The following is an 8070-nucleotide window of genomic DNA, read 5'->3' on the forward strand; positions in this document are numbered from 1 at the left end:
AAAAGTGAGCATAGAGGGATTGACAATCCCTTTATGGCGTTGGGTGCAAGTGTTTGATTGCTTGTGCAGGTGCATAAATTGGAGACTTGCTTGTATCTCCTACTGGATTAATACCTTGGTTCTCAACTAAGAGAAATACTTATCTCTACTTTGCTGCATCACTCTTTCCTCTTCAAAAAAAATACCAACACAAGCTCAAGAAGTAGCAAACCCCAACTAGGCAAATTTTTGATTGAACCCCAGCTAGATAAATTTTTTAACTCTGTTTTTTTTAAAAAATTCGCTTCAGTAGGCCGGCCCCGGTTCGCTACATTGGTCCGTCGATGAGGGGGATTCTCTCGATTCATGTGGGGTGGCGTGCGGCGGCGGGGCTGGACGCGAGAATCCCCCCTCGTCTCGTGTAATGTGAGGAATATGGATTTTTTTTGAAACTATGATGATTTTTATAGCAAATTCAGAAACTATACACCCTAATGGAGAAAAATCAAAAGTATCACCCCGTCGGCCTCTTGTTGGCCGAAAAGGGACTTTTCAGCCAACAGTTGGCCAAAAAGTATTTTTCGGCCAACAGTTGGCCAAAGAGTCCCTCTTCGGCCAACACCTGCTCTACTTTTTAGAAAATTCATACTCCCTCCATTCCTAGTTTTTGGCACGAAAATTAAAGAACACACGTGGAGGGAAAATTTCACAACTTTTGGGCGAGATTTCACCTGACTAATTGACATGAGAAAACAGAGGACCTTGCCTAATATAAGGAAATGTAATCAAATCTCTAAAAATAATTATCCTAATGAGTGGTGCAATGCAATACACCTTATATTTCAGATTTTTTCTCAAAAATCTATACACCCTATATCAAGGAACGGAGGGAGTATAAAATAGGATTTTTAGTATTTTAATTTGATTCTTTTTGCATTAGATTAGAAATTTTATGAAGTTTCTGTAGATATCAAGTTTGACTAGATTTGGAAGTTTGAATTTGAATTTTCATGAATTTTCTCAAATCACTAGATAGCCTATAATTTGAGCTAGGAGTATTCTTTTTAGATGATTCTTTTTGCTACTGGTTCTTTGTGACTTTGTTTATTAGTAGTAATTAATTGGTCAATTTTAGGATTATTTAAAATTAGGTTTTTACGTCATTCTCTCCCTCCATTTTCTCCCGCCATTCTCTCCCTCCATTTTCTTTCCCGCCATTCTCTCCCGCCATCTTCTTTTCCGCCATCTTCTTTCTCGCCATCTTCACTTCTCAACTTATAAAACGAGCCTCATGGTGTCCACGATCGTAGATAACATCGTCTGACACGGTCTGTGTCTCCTGCGTCGGTGCTGCTGGTGGAGTGTGAAACACTGTCTGAGAGAAGTCATAAGTGTTTGCAGCTTCGTCATCATCATCGGAGAGTGTTTCACACTTATGACTTCTCTCACACAGTGTTTCACTCCACATGAAGGCATCATCGTCATCCTCCGTCGATGCAGCATTCCTTAGTGTGGCGGGAGAGAATGGCGGGAAATAAAATGGCGGCAAAGAAAATGAAGGGAAAAAGATTGCGGGAAAGTATTTTTTTCATGTATAAAACGGCAATGGTTGTACAGGATTTACAAGGCACTTTTAAATATAAACTCCTATGAAGCTCAAAACAAGTTTTTTAGTAGGATAAAAGAAATAAAATACAAAAAATACTACAAATAAAATAGCTACTGATAACTAAACAGAAACAAAAAGAATATGTCAAAAAACTAAAGAAAAAAATTTAAAGCAATTAAAATTAAAAGAAATAGCATAAAACCTAACAAACACTAAAACAGAACTGTTTTCATAAAAACCTAATTTAAATAATTATAAAATTCGCCAATTAATTACTACTGATAAACAAATTCACAAAGAACCAGTAGCACAAAGAATCATCTTAAAAAATACTCCTAACTCAAATTATAGGCAATCTAGTTATTTGAGCAAATTCATGAAAAAATTAAATTCAAATTTTCAAATCTAGTCAAACTTGATATTTACAGAAACTTCATAAAATTTCTAATCTAATGCAAAAAGAATCAAATTAAAATACTAAAAATCCTATTTGATATGAATTTTTGAAACAGTAGAGCAGGTGTTGGCCGAAGAGGGACTCTTTGGCCAACTGTTGGCCGAAAAGTGCTTTTTGGCCAACGCTTGGCCGAAAAGTCCTTTTTGGCCAACGGTTAGCCGAAAAGTCCTTCTTCGGCCAACAGGAGGCCGAAAAGTCCCTTTTCGGCCAACAGGAGGCCGGCGGGGTGATACTTTTGATTTTTCTCCATTAATGTGTATAGTTTCCGAATTTGCTATAAAAATCATCATAGTTTCAAAAAAAATCTGGAATATGGGCGCCCCCAGCCCTGCCCCTGATCGATCCATCCGCCGCCGCCATAGGTTCCTGTGGGCTCACGTATGCCGCACATGATATGTTCCGCCGAATCTCTAGCCTATTTCCGATTGCTTCCGTGGAACAAACGATCGATCGATTCCGCTGCCTATTTCTCGTCGACGGACATCACCCTGTGTCAACTTCTCCAGCCACGATCTTCTCTCATCCTCCTCTTGATCAAACATTTGTTGCTTCTGAACAACCTAGCTCATGATACTACTTGTTAGAACTAATCCGAGGCCACCATTGATCATTCAAAGACCAAACAATCACACAAGCACGACACCAAGATTTTTTAACGAGGTTCACCATCATGGCTACATCTCCGAGGCCTGACTATGCGCGCTCCTCCCCATAACACCGCTACAATACCGCACCCCGGCCGCCCGGGCAGCGGCGGCGCTGGGGGTATTCCTGAGACTTCCCTGGAATACCAAAAAAATTCTTCAAAAAAAATATAATACATAATTTTTTTGAGGATATTTTTTTGAGCTGATCTGTACTCTTTATTGCACGTTCAAAAACATTGGAATACAAATAATTTCGGGCATAATAGCAAGCCACACATGGCGCCCGGGAGAGAGAGATGCCGCTGCCTTAGCTAAGGCATGAGCCTCTCCATTGTGTCTCCTACTGTCATAAATAAACTCAACATTACTAAAAGACCTCCTTTGATGCTTGATATCTTGTAAGATAGGAAAGAACCTACACAGGGAATCATCAGCTATTCGTGTCACCACCTCCTGACAATCTGACGCCACACAAACGGATCGAACATTTAAATCCATCGCGAGTGCTAGCGCCTTGCTGCATGCCCGTGCCTCGAGAATTGCTGGATCCAAACAACCTTCAAAAATGATGGCAGAAGCTCCCAGATAGTTACCCTGTTTGTCTCGGCACACCACGGCCAAGGCACCCCTGTCACCGATCTTAGAGAAGCCACCATCTGCATTTATCTTCACATCATGGGATTCCGGCGGCAGCCATGCCAGTTGAACTGGCTGACCCGCATGCACTCTGGATCTTGCAGACAGGTCCCTGGGCGTTACATGCATGCCCCTAGGCGTCACATGCAGGTCCTTGGATGACGCATGTGTTGGGGAACGTAGTAATTTCAAAAAATTTCCTACGCTCACACAAGATCATGGTGATGCATAGCAACGAGAGGGGAGAGTGTTGTCTATGTACCCTCGTAGACTGAAGTGGAAGCGTTGACGCAACGTAGAGGAAGTAGTCGTACGTCTTCCCGGTCCAACCAATCCAAGCACCGTTACTCCGGCACCTCCGAGTTCTTGACACACGTACAGCTCGATGACGCACCCCGGGCTCCGATCCAGCAAAGCTTCGGGGAGGAGTTTCGTCAGCACGACAGCATGGTGACGATCTTGATGTTTAACCGTCGCAGGGCTTCGCCTAAGCACCGCTCCAATATGAACGAGGTGTAATATCGTGGAGGGGGGCACCGCACACGCCTAAGGAACGATCACGAAGATCAACTTGTGTGTCCTAGGGTGCCCCCCTGTCCCTGTATATAAAGGAGCCAAGGGGAGGGGGCGGCCGGCCAAGGAGGGGCGGCCGGCCAAGGAGGGGCGTGCCAGGGGGGAGTCCTACTCCCACCGGGAGTAGGACTCCCTTATTTCCTAGTTGGAGAAGGAGAAGGGGGGAAAGAGGAGGAAGAGGGGAAGGAGAAGGGGGGAAAGAGGAGGAAGAGGGGAAGGAAAAGGGGGGGGCCTTCCCTTGTCCTATTCGGACTAAGAAGGGGAGGGGCGCGCGGCCACCTCCTGCCTCCTTCTCTCTTCTCCCTCAAGGCCCATGTAGGCCCAATAACCCCCCGGGGGGTTCCGGTAACCCTCCGGTACTCCGGTAAAATGCCGATTTCACTCGGAACGATTCCGATGTCCAAATATAGGCTTCCAATATATTGATCTTTATGTCTCGACCATTTCGAGACTCCTCGTCATGTCCGTGATTACATCCAGGACTCCGAACAACCTTCAGTACATCAAAATACATAAACTCATAATGAAACTGTCATCGTAACTTTAAGCGTGCGGACCCTACGGTTCGAGAACAATGTAGACCTGACCGAGACACTTCTCCGGTCAATAACCAATAGCGGGACCTGGATGCCCATATTGGCTCCTACATATTCTATGAAGATCTTTATCGGTCAGACCGCATAACTACATACGTTGTTCCCTTTGTCATCGGTATGTTACTTGCCCGAGATTCGATCGTCGGTATCCAATACCTAGTTCAATCTTGTTACCGGCAAGTCTCTTTACTCGTTCCATAATACATCATCTCACAACCAACACATTAGTTGCAATGCTTGCAAGGCTTATGTGATGTGTATTACCGAGAGGGCCCAGAGATACCTCTCCGTCAAACGGAGTGACAAATCCTAATCTCGAAATACGCCAACCCAACATGTACCTTTGGAGACACCTGTAGAGCTCCTTTATAATCACCCAGTTACGTTGTGACGTTTGGTAGCACACAAAGTGTTCACCCGGTAAACGAGAGTTGCATAATCTCATAGTCATAGGAACATGTATAAGTCATGAAGAAAGCAATAGCAACATACTAAACGATCGAGTGCTAAGCTAATGGAATGGGTCATGTCAATCAGATCATTCAACTAATGATGTGATCCCGTTAATCAAATAACAACTCTTTGTCTGTGGTTAGGAAACACAACCATCTTTGATTAACGAGCTAGTCAAGTAGAGGCATACTAGTGACACTTTGTTTGTCTATGTATTCACACATGTATTATGTTTCCGGTTAATACAAGTCTAGCATGAATAATAAACATTTATCATGATATAAGGAAATAAATAATAACTTTATTATTGCCTCTAGGGCATATTTCCTTCAGTCTCCCACTTGCACTAGAGTCAATAATCTAGATCACATCGCCATGTGATTTAACATCAATAGTTCACATCTTTATGTGATTGGTTCACATCTCCATGTGACTAACACCCAAAGGGTTTACTAGATTCAATAATCTAGTTCTCATTGCTATGTGATTAAGACCCAAAAAGTGATCATGTTTTGCTTGTGAGAGAAGTTTAGTCAACGGGTCTGCCACATTCAGATCCGCATGTATTTTGCAAATTTCTATGTCAACAATGCTCTGCATGGAGCTACTCTAGCTAATTTCTCCCACTTTCAATATGTATCCAGATTGAGACTTAGAGTCATCTGGATCAGTGTCAAAACTTGCATCGACGTAACCCTTTACGACGAACCTTTTGTCACCTCCGTAATCGAGAAACATGTCCTTATTCCAGTAAGGATAATTTTGACCGCTGTCCATTGATCTACTCCTAGATCACTATTGTACTCCCTCTCTTAACACAGTGTATGGTATACAATAGATCTGGTACACAGCATGGCATACTTTATTGAACCTATGACTGAGGCATAGGGAATGACTTTCATTCTCTTTCTATCTTCTGCCGTGGTCGGGCTTTGAGTCTTACTCAACTTCACACCTTGTAACACAGGCAAGAAACTTTTTCTTTGACTGTTCCATTTTGAACTACTTCAAAATCTTGTCAAGGTATGTACTCATTGAAAAAAACTTATCAAGCATCTTGATCTATCTCTATAGATCTTGATACTCAATATGTAAGCAGCTTCACCGAGGTCTTTCTTTGAAAAACTCCTTTCAAACACTCCTTTATGCTTTGCAGAATAATTCTACATTATTTCCGATCAACAATATGTCATTCACATATACTTATCAGAAATGTTGTAGTGCTCCCACTCACTTTCTTGTAAATACAGGCTTCACCGCAAGTCTGTATAAAACTATATGCTTTGATCAACTTATCAAAGCGTATATTCCAACTCCGAGATGCTTGCACCAGTCCATAAATGGATCGCTGGAGCTTGCATATTTTGTTAGCACTTTTAGGATTGACAAAACCATCTTGTTGCATCACATACAACTCTTCTTTAATAAATCCATTAAGGAATGCAGTTTTGTTTATCCATTTGCCAGATTTCATAAAATGCGGCAATTGCTAACATGATCCGGACAAATTTAAGCATAGATACGAGTGAGAAACTCTCATCGTAGTCAACACCTTGAACTTGTCGAAAACCTTTTGCGACAATTCTAGCTTTGTAGATAGTAACACTACTATCCATGTCCGTCTTCCTCTTGAAGATCCATTTATTATCAATGGCTTCCGATCCTCGGGCAAGTCCACCAAAGTCCACACTTTGTTCTCATACATGGATCCTATCTCAGATTTCATGGCCTCAAGCCATTTATCGGAATCTGGGCTCATCATCACTTCCTCATAGTTCGTAGGTTCGTCATGGTCAAGTAACATGACCTCCAAAATAGGATTACCGTACCACTCTGGTGCGGATCTCACTCTGGTTTACCTACGAGATTCGGTAGTAACTTGATCTGAAGTTACATGATCATCATCATTAGCTTCCTCACTAATTGGTGTAGTAATCACTGGAACAGATTTCTGTGATGAACTATTTTCCAATAAGGGAGAAGGTACAATTACCTTATCAAGTTTTCTACTTTCCTCCCACTCACTTCTTTCGAGAGAAACTCCTTCTCTAGAAAGGATCCGTTCTTAGCAACGAATGTCTTGCCTTCGGATCTGTGATAGAAGGTGTACCCAACTGTCTCCTTTGGGTATCCTATGAAGACATATTTCTCCGATTTGAGTTTGAGCTTATCGAGATGAAACTTTTTCACATAAGCATCGCAACTCCAAACTTTAAGAAACGACAGCTCAGGTTTCTTGCCAAACCATAGTTCACACGGTGTCGTCTCAACGGATTTAGATGGTGCCCTATTTAACGTGAATGCAGCTGTCTCTAATGCATAACCCCAAAACGATAGTGGTAGATCGGTAAGAGACATCATAGATCGCACTATATCTAATAAAGTACGGTTATGAAGTTCGGACACACCATTACACTATGGTGTTCCAGGTGGCGTGAGTAGTGAAACTATTTCACATTGTTTTAATTGAAGGCCAAACTCGTAACTCAAATATTTTACCTCTGCGATCATATCGTAGAAACTTTTATTTTCTTGTCACGATGATTTTCCACTTCACTCTGAAATTCTTTGAACTGTTCAAATGTTTCAGACTTATGTTTCATCAAGTAGATATCCCCATATCTGCTCAAATCATCTGTGAAGGTCAGAAAATAATGATACCTGCTGCAAGCTTTAATATTCATCGGACCACATACATCAGTATGTATGATTTCCAACAAATCTGTTGTTTGCTTCATTGTTCCGGAGAACGGCGTTTTAGTCATCTTGCTCATAAGGCATGGTTCACAAGCATCAAGTGATTCATAATCAAGTGATTCCAAAAGCCCATCAGCATGGAGTTTCTTCATGCGCTTTACACCAATATGACTTAGACGGCAGTGCCACAAATAAGTTGCACTATCATTATTAACTTTGCATCTTTTGGTTTCAATATTATGAATATGTGTATCACTACGATCGAGATCCAACGAACTTGTTTCATTGGGTGTATGACCATTGAAGGTTTTATTCATGTAAACAGAACAACAATTATTCTCCGACTTTAATGAATAACTGTATTGCAATAAACATGATCAAATCATATTCATGCTCAACCCAAAAACCAAATAACACTTATTT

This window comes from Triticum dicoccoides, chromosome 2A, assembly GCF_002162155.2.
Source record: "Triticum dicoccoides isolate Atlit2015 ecotype Zavitan chromosome 2A, WEW_v2.0, whole genome shotgun sequence".
In the NCBI taxonomy this organism is placed as follows: domain Eukaryota; kingdom Viridiplantae; phylum Streptophyta; class Magnoliopsida; order Poales; family Poaceae; genus Triticum; species Triticum dicoccoides.